This window comes from Anser brachyrhynchus (assembly GCF_964034855.1).
Source record: "Anser brachyrhynchus genome assembly, chromosome: 1".
NCBI lineage: Eukaryota > Metazoa > Chordata > Aves > Anseriformes > Anatidae > Anser > Anser brachyrhynchus.
Window position 1 is genome coordinate 74200861 of NC_137694.1, and position 16639 is coordinate 74217499.

The 16639-nt window shown below is 39.0% G+C and overlaps 1 long non-coding RNA gene across 7 annotated transcripts in view; it reads left to right on the plus strand.

The window, feature by feature from the left end:
• The window catches only part of LOC308198611, a 219763-nt gene that overhangs the window by 38661 nt on the left and 164463 nt on the right, over positions 1–16639 (plus strand). The window lies entirely within an intron of this gene.

A 16639-nucleotide genomic window follows, 5' to 3' on the forward strand; every position in this document is an offset into this window, starting at 1 on the left:
ACAAATACTATATTTTACAGATAAGTCTGGTTATTAGAAAAATGTGGCCAGAAAGACAAATGTATCCTTTAGAAGGAAGGAAGGAAGGAAGGAATTACTTCTCTTCAGTATTTCCTGAGGTTTTATTTAATGACATGTTTTCTGAAAAACTCTTAAATGCCTTAGAATGAGAAGAAATTATAAAACAATTTTCTAGAGAAAAAGAATTAGCCTATTGATGTGTTTGTGTGGGTAGAGATGAAAAATTAGTACATTTACCAAAGAAAAAGGAAATAAACATTTATTTCAACTAATGAAATACTGAATCTTTTTAGATGTTTCAGCCAAAACATTACTTCTTCCTTCAGTACAAGATAATATAATATTTGCCTTTGACTGATTCTTTAAAATCTCTGAAAATTAGTCTAAGATCTTGATAGCTAAAATGAGTCTTCTGTCCTCACAGTTATGCAAATGTAATGGACTATATTTTCCAAATGGCTTTCCTTGAGATTTTCCATGCAATAGAGGCCAAAAGAAGTCTGCAACAAAAATCAATTGTAATATATGGGTCAGCTACATTTCAAGTATTTGTTGCATTACCTTTATGGCCATTGAAAGGGAGAAAGAACACAGCTTATTATGATAACTGTAGGGCAAATGGAGCGGTAGCCAAGATTGTGAAGGGATTTTTGCATTGCAGTGGGGTCTCTAGGAATGGGGTTTGCACTGTTGCAAAGGAAGCTTCAGTAGCTGCTACAAGTTCCTTTGCTTGGATGGTGAGCATCACATGTAACTTCTTACAGCTGTACCTGCTGCCATGTGGGTACCACGTCTGTTCCTGTAACCATTGTCATGTTGTGTTCTGGGAAAAGGTGAGTGCATGCACAGTGCAGTATTGTCAATACATGAGACAGCCATATTATAAAAAAAAAAATAAAAATAAAATCAGCAAAGCAGTGAAGCTGGCAACACCAGCAAAGTAGAACCCTAATGGGAGCTCTGCCAAGTTTTCACGAAAACACTGCTGAATGTTGGGTGAAGGGGAGATACAAAAGGGAACTTTTTTCTAAGTTATTTAACAGTATTAGATACACATACACAGTTTTTCAGGTGAAATTCTACATCTCATTTTTTGCCATTTGATTGGTTCTTACAAACAGAAAGGCACAAACAAGCTGTAATATGAAGCACTGGGTCTGGTCTCATCTTGATAACCAAATAGAGGAAAATAAATGCAGCTCTTTGTTGACCTGATTTAAACCCAGTTTCTCATCGTATGATTTCTTTAATGAAAGAAATCAAATATTTTGTTATAAAAAGATACCATATAGCTGCACTCATCATAAATTCTTGTGGTTTTTTTGGACTTTGCAATACTTTATGCAGTATTTTTAATATAAGTATGACCTTTCAATCATAACAACTCATATCAGGACTGAAGTTCTAGTTAACTATTTGATTATATGAAAAATGGTGAAATTAAATCTGGAACTTACGAACAAGTGAACCGTAATGAAATTATGTTGGCCTGATGTATAGCAACCATCATCTTTAATACAGCCCTGTATTAAAGACATTTCAAAATTCAGATGTTTCTTCTTGGAAAGAACAGAAACTGAGATTCAAAAGCCATCTAACTCTCTGCCTTTGACTTGCCAATGGTAAAATTGTTTTCTAAGCCTTGTTGGATTTAACAGATTCATACAATCCTTTTGAACAAAGTTTCATTTAAATTTCTACCTTATTTCCTTCAAGAACTGCTTAGGCATGTAAGCAACAAACTTTTGATCTTATTTTAATTACCTTTTAGTGAGAAATGCTCGTTATTTTACCAAACATTTCTTATAAATGTATTAGGTAACACAGCCTCTAGAAGGGTTTGATTCCTCTATTGCCTGAGTCTGCATAAGTGAACTGAATCTAAAGCTGATGGGATTTGATGTAGTCCAGTGGGATATTCAGTTAAACCTTCAGTCATGTTTTCTTCAGTAGTTTGGTGGGTGTGATGAGTAGTGCCATCTGTCATTCCTTCCAGCAGCCCAAGCTCTCTCCTCACTATTTTTTCTTGGGAAATTGGGGTAAAAGTCCCATTGTCGAAAAGCCCGTTTCACTTCTGGTATGTGCTTTCTATGGCCCGTTTTACTTCTGGTAGGCATTTCATAAGAGTGGGATTCATGGTGGACCTTTTGGACTGCGTTAGCAACTCCCAAAGTATAAGGCAGTGGAAATAAACTGTTATATGAATATCTGCCACTAAGCAATATGAAGTGCTTTTAAATACGTGAGTCATATTTATGGTGAGTTAAAGTGGAGTGAAGTTTTCGTTGGTGCCCTGAGAAAATATGAATATGAGATATGAGAACTGCATGTTGCACAGGTAAAGCAAAGCTGCTAGTAAGGGCTGTGGTGTTTGTTATTGCCTCTTGCTCTGGATCTATGTAATAAGTTTGCTGACATATTGTCAGTTTCATCAAAAATACACCCGAATTAGCATTACAGTGATTTTTGTGATGTAGAAATAGACTACTACAAAATATATGGCAATTTTCTTCTTTTGTATGCAGTGGTGCATTCAAAGTCTTGTCTTAATACATTTCCTAATCTTAGGATAAGAAAAGATTTTTGCTTTTACTCGGGTTTCCTTTTTATAGAACACAGAAAATACGTGGTTTATATATGTCTCGTCTTGTTCCTTTGCTTTGATTCTGATGGAAGGAAGTTTTTGTCACAGTTCAGCATCTGAACTGGATTTTCTAATAGAAATATGTTCATAAATCTCTTAAAGGTCTTTTCACTAGGCACAAGTTCTCTGCTGTTCTTGCAATATAAACATTTCAGCGTTGTGCTAATGTGCTAATAGCTAGAATTTGAACCTAAACACTCGCCTTTCATTGTCACGTCTAGTGCAAATAGTAAAATTGTACAAATGATAAGAAGCAACGAAGGCTATTATCTTAATAACGTGCACACATGAATAGTTCTATGAAACAAAAGCAGCTAATTTACTTCATGAATGTCTTAGCTATTTAACATGCTTTTACCGTTAATAACTTAAGATGTAATATTTGAAATAAATGTTTTAGGCTTTGCACAGTGTTTCTGACAGCACTCACAGTGACACTGTTCTGCTGTTTCCTCTGACCTCATTTGCAGTGAGCTGTGTGCAAATAGATTAATGTACAGAAAAGCCTGTTGGAACTACAAGGATCAACCACTTAAATTGCAAGGAGAGGGGAAAGCAGTACTAGCTGTTGAAAGGTTGGATAAAAAACACTGAAGACCCACAAAGCAAAAAATATGAATAAGTTGCTGAAATGGCTGCCTTGTTGCCTAGAATATGTGAAAATAGAGGATGGTGAATGCCCTTCTAGGAGCATCCGATCCTCTATTTCTACATGCTCACCTTCTGTCATGGTATTTATCTTTCTTTCAAAGAAGAGAGGGAAGAAACCAAGTTGCTTGCTGAGTGGTTATTGTGCATTGCAGCTACACATTATGCTAACAAGGCTCAAAGGATGTAAGAAAATATCTTTACAACATCTGATTTTATATTTCAGTATAAGAAAACAGATAGCAAGCTCAAGGTTTTATTGTTAATATTTTCAGACCTGCAAACAAACAAACAAAAAAATAAATTAAAGAGACCTCCTAAACTGCAAAGAGCAGTTTCTTATATTTTCTTATATACTCAGGTTCTTGCTAGGAATCTGTTTGTAACCTTCTGGTCTTGAGAAAATGTTTTCTTTCTCAGTAAGACTACCTATGGTCAGGATATATGTTAACCTAGGAAGTACTGTTTTCCTTCTTATTTTTGCCTGAGTGGCAGAGTAAAAATCTGAGAATGTTTTCTCTTCAAAAGATGCATCTTTTTATTTCTCTCTGCTTCTTTCATGCTGCTTGCTCAGTCTGTTACACTTAGGAGACAACCGTGGTTCATCCTGAATTATTTGTCAGCACTTGCATTCATAAGGCATCTGGTTTTCAACACACAGTGGATTGTCTTTACATTTATGCTGAGCAACTTGGGCAACAGCTGTAGCATAAATGCTGCAGGCTCTTGATTTCTATCCTTAAGGGAATGCTTCTAATATACATACTGCAGGGGCACACGTAGTCTTCTGACTTCAAAATGCTTGCAACAAGCCAGGAGTCTCTGGGGCATAAAGGAAAAAGTCTAGCTCAGATTTTCTCTCTTCCAGCAAATGTGCTCAAAGGAAAGGCTGTAAGGTGGATGCTTCAGAAAGGAGGAATATTTCTGGGGAAACACAACAATCTCAGGATTTCTGACACTAGGGACTCTTTTTATATTATTTTTTTTTTATTATTTTATGATTAGTATTTTGCTGAGAAAAAGATCTTTTTCTGACTCAACTTGACAATTTGCAAGCTGTCTCCAGAGCAGATCACAGATGCTATGACAAGATAGCTCCATAGTGTACTGAGTCAACTTCTCTTAAAATGACCTATGGCATAGGAATGATACAAAGAGGCAAACTGAAAGATGAGGATTTCTACACAACCTTTTCTTATTGATATTAGCATCTAGGTCAATTTTAAAAGTATTTTTGTATCAAACAAGATTCCAGTCTTGAGTGGTTGCAACAATTTTTCACCCCATTTTGAAGACCAAAGTAGTTGTAAAAGTTTTTCTTTAAGCAGGGTTGGAAATGAAATCATGTCTCTGGTAGGGCAGAGCAAAGCTGTTGGAACCTTGTAAAGTCCTTCAATGAGCATGGATCAAGTTTATACAGTTGATTATTGCTTCTTTTTTCCACTGTTGTAAATATTACATTGAATTTCCTTCTGAGATTCAGAGAGTCTAACAATGCTATCAGTTATGTTGTAGCAATTTGAGCAGTACGATGAGAAACTGTGCCTTTCATCAACAACAGAATTCCACTGGAAAGGTTTTAGACCCTGGAGAAGTCACTATGAACTTAGTTTATTCTCTCTCTCCTATAATTATGGATGGAGATGAATATTTAAATATCTGTATGGATAAAAATAGTATTTTTTGTTTACTAGCCAAATGAAGAAGTTCTCTTGCACCACAGGAGACCAGATATTAAAAGAAAATATTCATTTTATGAGATGTACAAGGATCCTGCTGGTATTTAGGAATTTTAAAATGAGATTTCTAATCAGAAAAGTTAAATTGGGAAAGGAGTGCAGCTCCCACCATCTAAAAACCTAGGCTTTCTCTTTTCAAACTAGCTATCCCTGCTAGCTTCATGTCATACACATATCTAAAACTAAGCAAAAGCAGGCAGAAAGGGACCTATTCCCTTAACTCCATTGTATTTCACTGCATGGAGGGGTATGAAGAGCAAGTGTAAATGTTGTTGATCATTTGGCCCTTTTCTAGTTTTAAGAGAAAAGTGAATGGAGCTGGCGTTTTACTCTCAGTATTTTGCCAAAGTGCATGCAGCATGAAAGGGAAATTTCTGCCGACAGGGACACCACTTACCCACCAGAGCTAGGTAGTGCTTTTACCTGGGAAAGTTGGTTCCCGCTGGACTTCTTGAAGAATTCAGCTTTTGTGGGTTTTGATTTGGGGGTACAATTTTGATACTCAAAACCGTGCCTGTTTTTATGTCCTGCCAAATATTGTCTCCTGCTTATTTCCACTCACATGGGCAGACTCAGTACAGCTAGCAATGTGAATTGAGCCTCATCAGCAAAGTAGTTAACAAGTTTTAATGACAATCTCTATTACTGGTAATATCAATCTATTACCAGTAATATTAAGAAAGCAATAGGGAACAGGACTTGTGATCGCTTTTCAGGGTTGAAATCACTGAGGCACTGTAATGTGACACTGTGAAGTATCATTTCACAGAGATACACTTCAGAGTACAACTTCTCTTTAATTCCCACAAACATAACTCTGAGCTAATTAAATGACCTTTTTTCCCCTACTGTTCTTTTGTGCAATTGAATAAAAGACAAGGAAAAAAGAGAATTTACTGAAGTTATTGAAAGCTGTGTTATTTTTGAGATTTGTAGCCTCTTGGGAGATTCTAAAGTGCTTTGACACCAACAGAAGAAAGTACAGGTGCAAGGGACATCATCATACACAGTTCAGGAGGGTTTTAGAAAAGAGCAAAGGAAACCTATTCTTTAGGTCTTTAACTCTGACACCAGCAGGATGAAGAAGTTTTAAACTAAGCTGTTTCCCATGTAACTGATAGGGTTTAAGTAATGAAACTAGCCGTGTCCTAAACAGGGAAATTGCAAGAGGAGAAGGGAGGCTGGAGCAGCAGTGCTGAAACTGAAATTCATGTGAGAGCTAGTCATCTATGGACTTTTGTTACCATCTGTTTGTTTTTAAGTACTATTATTAATAGGAATATTTAACATTTGTTTATATACCACTGTCAAAATGCTATCTCAGAAGTTATTATTCATAACATTCTGTAGAAAACAAAGAAATCTGGTGAATATCTGTTACGAAAAATATTTCAAGTCCAAGGATTTGTACCATGACTTGATGGAGACTGAGGTGTTTTTCTGAACTCTGAACTGATTAACAGAATCCGTGAAACTGTTCGTTGGGTCATGAAGTATTGCTGAGATCATCTTCATTATCTGTTCTCTGGTAGTTTTACTTCTTAATTTAGTATATGAATTTTACCTTACTCTGCGTATTGTGCACCCTGTAGATACAATGCATATTACTATATTTCATATATAATTCCATAAAATTATCAGTATATACTAGATAAAATATAGAATATAAACGTATATTAGAAAGCCTCCAAATGACAACTTTTAAATCATTCAGATTTTGGCCTAACTGCTTCAAAAAGAACCAACATCCCCTCCAACCCTGTGATTTTGTTGCAGGAAGTAATATGGTGCATCTATGTCATTACAAGGGCTTAGTGAGAAAATACATTGTAAGTTTGCTGTAGAATAGCTAAGAACATTAGGCACAGGCTGATACCTATTCTAAAGTAAGTCCACAGTAAAATCCACAGTACTTCAACTCTTCAGGTTTGGATAGAAGTGTCACCGATGTATTACTCATCCTATTATAAAACTAAAACCAGGTTATTCACAATCTCTTTCCACTGAAACTGTAGATTCATGTCCAAGAGTCATAGTATTGTGTGCTATAAATTGTATAGGGAAATAGAAATATATTTTAACATTCAGTTCTACTGTAATACAAGATGAAGTAGTTGCATGCCAAAAAAAAACCCTGTCGGATGAGTGCCTGTGAGACAAGCGTACTAGTGGCTGCATGTTTATTTTACACGAGTTTCTCTGATTTCACCTCAGACACTCATCTGTTAAAGATGGTCTGAAAGAGTCGGATGTCAATGCAAAATTTAAAGTTGATCTATGTCTTCATGCCATTTAAGAAAGAGAGTCTGAATCTGCTTCCCAGCTGAATACAAAAAGAGTGGCTTACCCTTGTCTTAACAGGATGAAGAAATTAAAATGTTGTAAGACCAAATTCTCATACATGCCTTAAACTAAAAAAGCAAATTTTAAAACTAAAATTTTAAACTAAAAACAAATATGTTTGTCAGACTCATAAAACCTATGTTTCTCTGGTAGTACTTTTGGAAGTAGCATTCCCTTGATGAAATGTGTATGGTTGGCCTGTGGCTGCAAATGCTTTGAGGAGAAAGATGGATTTTTCAGGACAGCCAAACACAAAAATTTGTTATGTGTGCATGAGTTAAAAACTTTGATTCAGATTAGGATGTCATCATATGGGCTTCATGCCATCTACGTAGTGATTATACTTTGGAAGTTAAGACATGGTTAGTCTGAGATAGTAACATTAGTTTTCTGAAAATCATAAATCCTAGAATAGAGAAAATGTGATACCCAGTCTTTGGAAGACTTAAAATACTTAAAAGTATTCGTTAGTTAATGTATATATTACTTGCTGTACTTACTAATGAAGAGTCTTCATTAAGGATCATCAGGTCAGTACTCTAATAAATACACTAATAATTAGTGAAAACAAGCCTGGGGGCTTATTTTCATGGAACTAAGACAACAGAATGAGGCTGTGGCAGTGGCAGAGCATAGCAAATGGGTTGGTCAAAACTCAGGTGGTCACGGTGAACAGTTTTCCAGAAAACTGACACTGAGCTGTATATAATTCGGCAGTAGCAGTAGAGAAATTCATTGTGGTTGGAAGGATTATGGAGAAATATGAAGTCTGAGATAAAATGCCTGAATGTTTTATTAGAATCGTTTCCATGTGTTGCAAGATTGTAATGTCTTACACGGTAGTGTCCTCCTACTTTCAGGCAATAGAGATGTCCTATTGTGTTATAGGGAAGATCAGGATCCAGCAGAAGGCCATTCTGATGGCCTGGTTTGGCATGCAAGTCTCAGTGGGACATAGGACTACATATCCCATGCATAAATAAATTCCTAAAGCCATTTCACAGAATCACAGAATCGTCTAGGTTGGAAGAGACCTCCAAGATCGCCTAGTCCAACCTCTGACCTAACACTAACAAGTCCTCCACTAAACCACATCACTAAGCTCTACATCTAAACATCTTTTAAAGACCTCCAGGGATGGTGACTCAACCACTTCCCTGGACAGCCCATTCCAATGCCTAACAACCCTTTCAGTAAAGAAGTTCTTCCTAACATCCAACCTAAACCTCCCCTGGCACAACTTTAGCCCATTCCCCCTCGTCCTGTCACCAGGCACGTGGGAGAACAGACCAACCCCCACCTCGCTACAGCCTCCTTTAAGGTACCTATAGAGAGCGATGAGGTCGCCCCTGAGCCTCCTCTTCTCCAGGCTGAACAATCCCAGCTCCCTCAGCTGCTCCTCATAAGACTTGCTCTCCAGACCCCTCACCAGCTTTGTTGCCCTTCTCTGGACTCTCTCGACCACCTCCATGTCCTTCTTGTATCGAGGGGCCCAGAACTGAACACAGTACTCGAGGTGCGGCCTCACCAGAGCCGAGTACAGGGGGACAATCACTTCCCTAGTCCTGCTGGCCATGCTGCTTCTTATACAAGCCAGGATGCTGTTGGCCTTCTTGGCCACCTGAGCACACTGCTGGCTCATATTCAGCTGACTATCAACCAATACTCCCAGGTCCTTCTCTGCCAGGCAGTTTTCCAACCACTCATCTCCCAGCCTGTAGCTCTGCTTGTGGTTGTTGCGCCCCACGTGCAGGACCCGGCACTTGGCCTTATGGAACTTCATACAGTGGGCCTCAGCCCATCGGTCCAGCCTATTCAGATCCTCCTGCAGAGCCTTCCTACCCTCGAGCAGATCGACACACGCACCTAACTTGGTGTCGTCTGCAAACTTACTGAGGGTGCACTCGATCCCCTCATCCAGATCATCGATAAAGATATTAAAGAGAACTGGCCCTAGTACTGAGCCCTGGGGGACTCCACTAGTGACCAGCCTCCAACTGGATTTAACTCCATTCACCACAACTCTTTGGGCCCGGCTATCCAGCCAGTTTTTAACCCAACGAAGCGTACACCAGTCCAAGCCACGAGCAGCCAGTTTCTTGAGGGAAACATTATCAAAAGCCTTACTGAAGTCAAGGTAGGCCACGTCCACAGCCTTTCGCTCATCCACTAAGTGTGTCACTTTGTCATAGAAGGAGACCAGGTTCGTCAAGCAGGACCTGCCTTTCATAAACCCATGCTGACTGGGCCTGATCGCCTGCTTGCCCTGCAAGTGCCGCGTGATTACACTCAAGATAATCTGCTCCATGAGCTTCCCTGGCACTGAGGTCAAACTAACAGGCCTATAGTTCCCTGGGTCTACCCTCCAGCCCTTCTTGTAGATGGGCATCACGTTTGCTAGCCGATTTTTGAGAATAAATCTCATCTTGGTATTTTATGCTATTCTCAAATATGTCAGACTACTTTGTTCAGAAACACGCCACTTAATGTAATTGGCTCCATTGCTAGAATGGCTGGTAGAAAGGATGCTGAAGACCTTTTGGATATAGTCTTGGACTGGGAAGGAGTAAGAGAGGAAAGGAGTAGAGGAGTATAATAGTAGAATATGGGAGGGAAGTTTGAGCTGAGATGAAGAAAATGCATTTTGAAAGAATTAAGAGAATGAGGTGCAGGGAGACCCTCAGTTCCTGGTGTGTGCTGCTGCTGAGGAACAGGCACTGTTTTGCAGAGAGAGGGAAAGTGTTTGAAAATAAAGATCTGGGTAATGAGAGATACAGGTTAGTAAATATGGGCAAAGTGTTCTATGAAAAAGGCCTTATTCTTTCTTACAGCTACTAAGGTCATAATATGCAAGATCCCTACTTGAATTAGTGCTTTCTAGTTCCAAGTTTAATAATATTCACTTTTGATAGAAGGTCAAGGTAAGGACAACCTCACCTCAGTCACTGGAAAGGTGATATAGCAAATAGCCTTAGAATACATTTCAAGAAATGTGAACGACAAAAAGGGGATTGGGGGTAGTCATCATGGGTTTATGAAGGAGGAATGATGCCTGACCAACCTGATGACACCTGGTGACTGGTGTGTTGGATGGTGAAGAGCAGTGAATGTAGTTTATCTTGACTTCAATGCTTTCAACTGTCTCTCCGGTAAGATTCTCGTAGACAAACTGACGAAACAGAAACTAGATAAATGAACAGTGAGGTGGACTGAAAACTTGCTGAACTGCGAGGCTGATAGGATTATGGTCAGTGGCACAGAGTCCAGGTGCAGGCAAGTTGATTGTGGTGTGCCTCAGGGCTTGATACTTGGGCCACTTCTCTTTAATGTCTTTGTTAATTAGCTGGACAATAGGACAGATTGCACCCTCAGTAAATTAGCGGATGATACAAAACTCAGAGGAGCTGTTGACACACTAGACAGTTGTGCTGCTGTACAGCAGGCTGAAGAAGTGGTCTGACAGGACTCTCAAGAAATTCAGCAAAGGGAAATGCAAAGTCCTGCACTCAGGGAGGAATAATTCCATGCACTAGTGCACACTAGGAGCTGACCAGCTGGAAAGCAGCTCCTCTCTGGTGGACAAGTTTACCAGGAACCAAAGAAAGCCAACCAACTCTTCAGCTGCTTTAGGAAGATCATGACCAACAGGACAAGAGGTAATGGGTGCAAAGTGAAACACAGGCGGGTCCATCCAAACATAAGAAAAAAAATTTCAATGTGAGGATGACCGAGCCCTGACAGAGGTTGACTGGAGAGGTTGTGAAGTCTTCCACCTTCCGTACTCAGAACCTAACTGGACATGGTCCTGAGCAAACTGCTTCAGCTGATCCTGCTTCAGGCAGGGGGTAGGAGATAGATGATCTCCAGAAATGCCTTCCAACCCCAACCTTTCTGTGATTCTGGGATCCTCCTCATCTACGTGGGCCTGGGAAATACACTGGAGTCTCCTCTCTGTCTGCCAGTGACAAATCTTAATTACGGTTTTCATTACTAAGTTCTTGGATCCTGTTTATAAATTTGGAATGTCTTCAGCTGGCACTGAAACACATAATTTAAACTACATGGCAAGATTTTAATGTTGCTGGTGACACGTGTCAAATGCTGTTTATTTAATTCCAAAACATAATGTATTAAGGCAACATGCTCTTAGAAACAACCTGACTGTTGAGATACTTAAAGATGCTGAAAATGCTCAAGAAGAAAATCAGTGAAGCATTCAGTGACATTTTAGATCAAACAGATTTTTTTTGTGTGTGTGTGTCTTTGTGATAATTGTATTGTCTTCTAGAATAGTTTTTCTACAACAATCTGATTGTAAACTTAGTGTGCTTCTTAAATTCTAAAATCTGTCTTCCAGAAGAAAGTTATCCTTTGCAGGATGTGGATATTTGCAAATATTATTTTATTCATTCTGGAAAAATATTTCCTTGTTCTACTTGCTTATATGTTTTTCATATTGAATATATAGTATCTGTTTGATGTACAGGCAATTTTTGCTTCTGGATGTTCAGTTAATGCAATTTGTGCTAAGCATCTGTTGCATTACTACTGTCAATATGTCACTTTGTGCTTTTCAGTGTTTCACAGGGAAAGACTGTGCTAATTAACATCTCCTTCAGAGCACTCCCTTGTTTTTGAAGACAGTAATCCCTTCAGCCCACCTGCTAAGCAGAGCATAAGCACATGCTAAGATAGGTAGCGTTGGAGCTGTAGTCTTTTTCACTCATTTTTGTGTTAGGCAGAAAGACAGTGAAGGCAGGTAACTGGACAAAGCTGCTCTGTCAGATGGGAACATTTCATCTGTCACTAGGACATTGGTCCTATTCCTGCCTTGGTTGCTTAGTTTCTGTATGGTGCCAAGGTTGCCACCTTACTTGCCTGCAACTTGTTCCACTTCTAAAACTGGGATTTTGGCACTGAAGTGCTTCTCAGAGCAGAGCAGGCATCTTCATCTGATTGAATGGATGCTTTGTTTTCATTTCTGAAACCCTAAAACTTAAAGTTTTGATTTTTTTTCTATTTCTCTATTTCTTTCCATCATTTAATGCAGTTGAGCGAAAAGGCATCTGTTGGTTTGTATTTCTTCTTCCACCTAGTTACTTTGTGAGACATTTCCAGTGAGTTTCCCTCTCATTTGCTGCAGCTGTTTAAAATGTTTATTTTTGTCATATGGGTGAACTCAATCAGTTATGAAAAGAGGAAAAACAAGGAGACTGATGATCAGGATAATGTGGGCAGCTAACAAAGACTTTTCAGGAGATGCAGAGGTTGTTAGTGTACCACACTGAAAGGACATAACTCTGGGCCTGAATTAGTGTGAACAGTGGTGAGGCACTCCAGTAAAAAACAGACATAAAGATGTTGATGAAGCAGGAGATGTCTAAATGCCTCCTTTAAGAATAAGAAGTGAAATAAAATAAAACTTTTTTTTTCCTGGTAATTTAAAGTTTGGTAACACTGGAGATAGCAATGATACAAATGTAAGCATTGTGCTTGATGACTCCTATTTATGCCACCAGCCATTTGCCATCCTTTGCCATGTACCTCCCAGCTCCAAAGTCACTGCTTTGCAGTAGGAAGTTGTTTGATGTTCTTTCCCTTCCCTGTCCACTGTCCCAACCCAGCTGGTAAAATCTTGTTTGTCCCTCCATCTTGCCTGTCTCTCTTAGGCTTAGCTTGTCAAGCAGGAATTGAGGGTAGGTCTTGAGCTATGTTTCCACATTTCTGTCCTGTTGCTGGACACACACCATCATCTCACAAGCTACACACTCATGCCCTTTTGTTAAAGGCTATCACCACTATTAATATCACCACTGTTTGCTTTGCCTCGTCCTCAAATGCATTTCTGAAAAGGAGCACACTTGGTATACATGGTGGAGAGGAAAAGTTTTAAGCTGGATCAATATGTGAATCCTGTTAAAAGCACAGCCACACAAACTATCAGACTGGTGGGGCACTGGGTGAGACAACCTCTGCAGGACAGTGGGAGGTGGTGACTTCCCAAGTGGGGTCTGCTGTTGCCAACCAATATCATGCAGCCCCAGGCAGTGAGCTTGTTCAGGAATATGCTGGAGTACAAGGGAAGGAATAAAGAAGGGGAAAGAAGGAACCAGTAGGAAGTGTTGGAGTGATGTGAAATGAGGCACAGCACAAAGAGACTTGTCAAAAAGCACTACATGCCTCAGAAAGCATAACCAATTATAATACTGCAGATTTCAGTGGTGTTATTAGGTGAGACCATGAGGGAGTAAGCCAGAGAAACTGGTTTGCTGCATGGGCCAGGTAACTTCTCTTCTGTCCTTCTGTTTCTGATTTTTCAAAGCCACTTTGGCTGCTCTTCTAGTGATAAAGCTTATTCCTCAAAAAGCACATAAAGTTTTGTCCTAGTAATTCCTTCACCATGGGATGAATGTAAGCAGCCTTTGATTTGAAAATATAAAAGGAATCGGTTAGTTAGTATTAATTAGAGGCATAAAAATGATGTTATTGTTTCTGCCCCATGCTTTAATGAGTCTAGAAATTTCTGTTTGCCATAGCATGTAGTTCAATGATTTCCATTTGAAACTTGGAGAGTTTATTTCATCAGACATGTTCCCCCTGCTTCTTCTTTTTGACATCTCACTGAAATCTTTTGGGGAAGAACAGCCCAGGAAGAAAGAATAGAGCTGTAGCAGCTTGAAGTGCAGACATACTGAAGTAATTTATCTGAAAACTGTCTCCTGATTTGCGAGGATGGCCTTTTGCTTCAATGTTAATAACACTTCTCTATTGGCAGTTGCCGTAAGAGAAATGAAGGTCAACTAATTACTATAGCAGCTATTTTGTTTACTGAGCCTGTTCCTAGAAAACATTTTTGGCAGATTTCAGGGCTAATTGAATGCTTCATATGAATACCTTTTTTGGAGAAGAGGTTATGTGTGTAACTGAATTTTTTTCAAGTTTTCTATCTTTTTATTTGATTAATTTTGCTGAACCAGTATTTTTCAGTCTTTCTTGATCAATCAAATTGTAAAAAATGCAATAGCAGACTCAGCAGGGCAGATTCACTGCTAGGAGTAAACTGGTTTCTTAGTTACTCTTTGCAGCTCCCTTATAAATCTCTGTGGATTTTCAGATTTATCTGTGGATCATAATTTGAAAGTCACAATGACAAAGAGAATACAGCTTCCTTTGAAGGTATATAGTATAAATACAGTGCTTTCATCAGAAGGCACATTATTGCCCTCCTTACTGTTTGCGTAGTCTTGTAGAATATTAACTTCAGGAACCAGGAACTTAGTTGAAATCCTATAAGCATTTAATCTGTGTTTCAACATCGGAGCTCAGTTACATAATCACTTATAACAAATTACCCACAAAATACCTCGGATTACTCTCTAGGGCTCTAATACGCAACCTGAAACCTCATAAATTTTGACTTTTAGGAGTATTCCCCTGACAAACCTTAAATAAATAGAAATTTTTTAGCAGCTTTAAATGAAAATTCATCATAAAAAATAAATATACAGTACTCCAAACTCCATTTCAGTGACTGCTAGCATTTCAGTGACATCGGACTGCTTTGGCGTGAACTAAAGCAGTCCAGTGTTTCAGGAAAGATGTTTAAGTATCTTAGAGTACCAGTTCAGTATTTTTATTTCTTGGTATGGCTGGCTGAGAAGAATAGCTTCTGGAAGATGTTGTTTTAACTTTGCTTATAATTTGGTTTTGTTCTGAATTAGATCTGCTTCATCTGTTATGAGAATCCATGTAAATTAGGAGTTGTAACCAACACTCAATACCCCACTTATGCCTCCAATTTTCAGATAATATTTGGGACCTATATTAGTGTACAGGTCTTTGGCATTTACTAATATCTGACAAATGATTGGACTTTTCATCTGTCTTGCATGCTGTATTTGTTTCACCCAGCATAAAATGTGTTTAAAACACTGCTAGTTCAAAACGGCTGACAGCCTTGGTGCAGTGGTGAAGGCAAGAGCAGCAGCTATGTGTCCCTGCTTCGGCCAGCCCAGCACTATTCATGGATCTTAGAAAGACATCCCCACATCCTGCCACAGACCATTGAAGCAGCATTTGCTAGCTAGTGTGTGATCAGCTCACCCTCTTCACATATAGCTGTTCTGTCAAAAAAAATGTTATTTCTCCTCAGCTTCTTGCTACCACCCACCTGGCAGAAATTACTGCCCCTGCACAGACAGTATAGCTACCAGAAGTGTACAGACATTGATTTCTAATGAATTCACTGTGGGAGCTGAGGTAGTCTATGAAGATGATCAGGGCAAACCTGACTGCCAGGTCAGTGGGCAGTGGGGAGCAGCAGCAGGAGGTAGTAATATATAAGATTATTAAACCTGGAAGATGTTTGGCCATGTCTATTGAGTGCTTCAGTACTGTAATAAGACAGGAGTAATTTCCAAAAGAGCAAAACCTCAGAGCTTAATGGGATTTGCTAGATCAAAAGGTGGAATTCATCAATTTCCACCATATTCCTCAACAATATTAAATCCTTCTGTTTAATTACTGTGATTTTTTTTTTTGACTTGGCTCTGTGTCCTATCAAATGAAACAGCCTTACTTTTCTGTGCAGTTTGCCAACTTGCTCCCCATTTTCTCCACCAAGTTATTAATAAATATTCAAATACTAGGTGCCATGGAGTCTGAACTCTCCATTAACCTCTCTCCCCTCAGAGAGTAATTTGTTCTCCAATCCTCTGTAGATTGTTTTTAAATCTATGAAAACATCTACTAAATCTATGAAAACATCTACTAAATTTCCATCAGATTTTCTAGGATGGAAATGGATTTTTTTTTTTCATTTCATTTCAAGTACCAGGATCAGGTTGGACTTTCCCTAGTAAAATCTGTAAGAATAGGCACTGCATGGTGATTTTCCTGTCTTCAGCAAGAGTAGTTGAGATGATCCCCTCTTCTTAGAGTTACTTAGTTGGATCATCCTGAAAGTTCCCTTCAGCACAGAAATAGCTTCCCAGTATCATGATCAATGTCTTTAAAGAAGCGGAAAGATCACCAGCCTCTATGAGGTGTGCTGGGTTTTATGCCCAAGAATTGAGGTAGGCTTGTGAGAGCACTTTTTTTGACCTGGCACTTTTACCTATCTGTATAACCAGGGCATAAGCCCCATCTATAGGTAGTCCATAAAGTGGAGGTGACCTAGCAGTGACTCTGATGAGTTCAGCAAAATGTCTGGAGACAGTCTGAATCTTGCCCATGATAGCTTGGA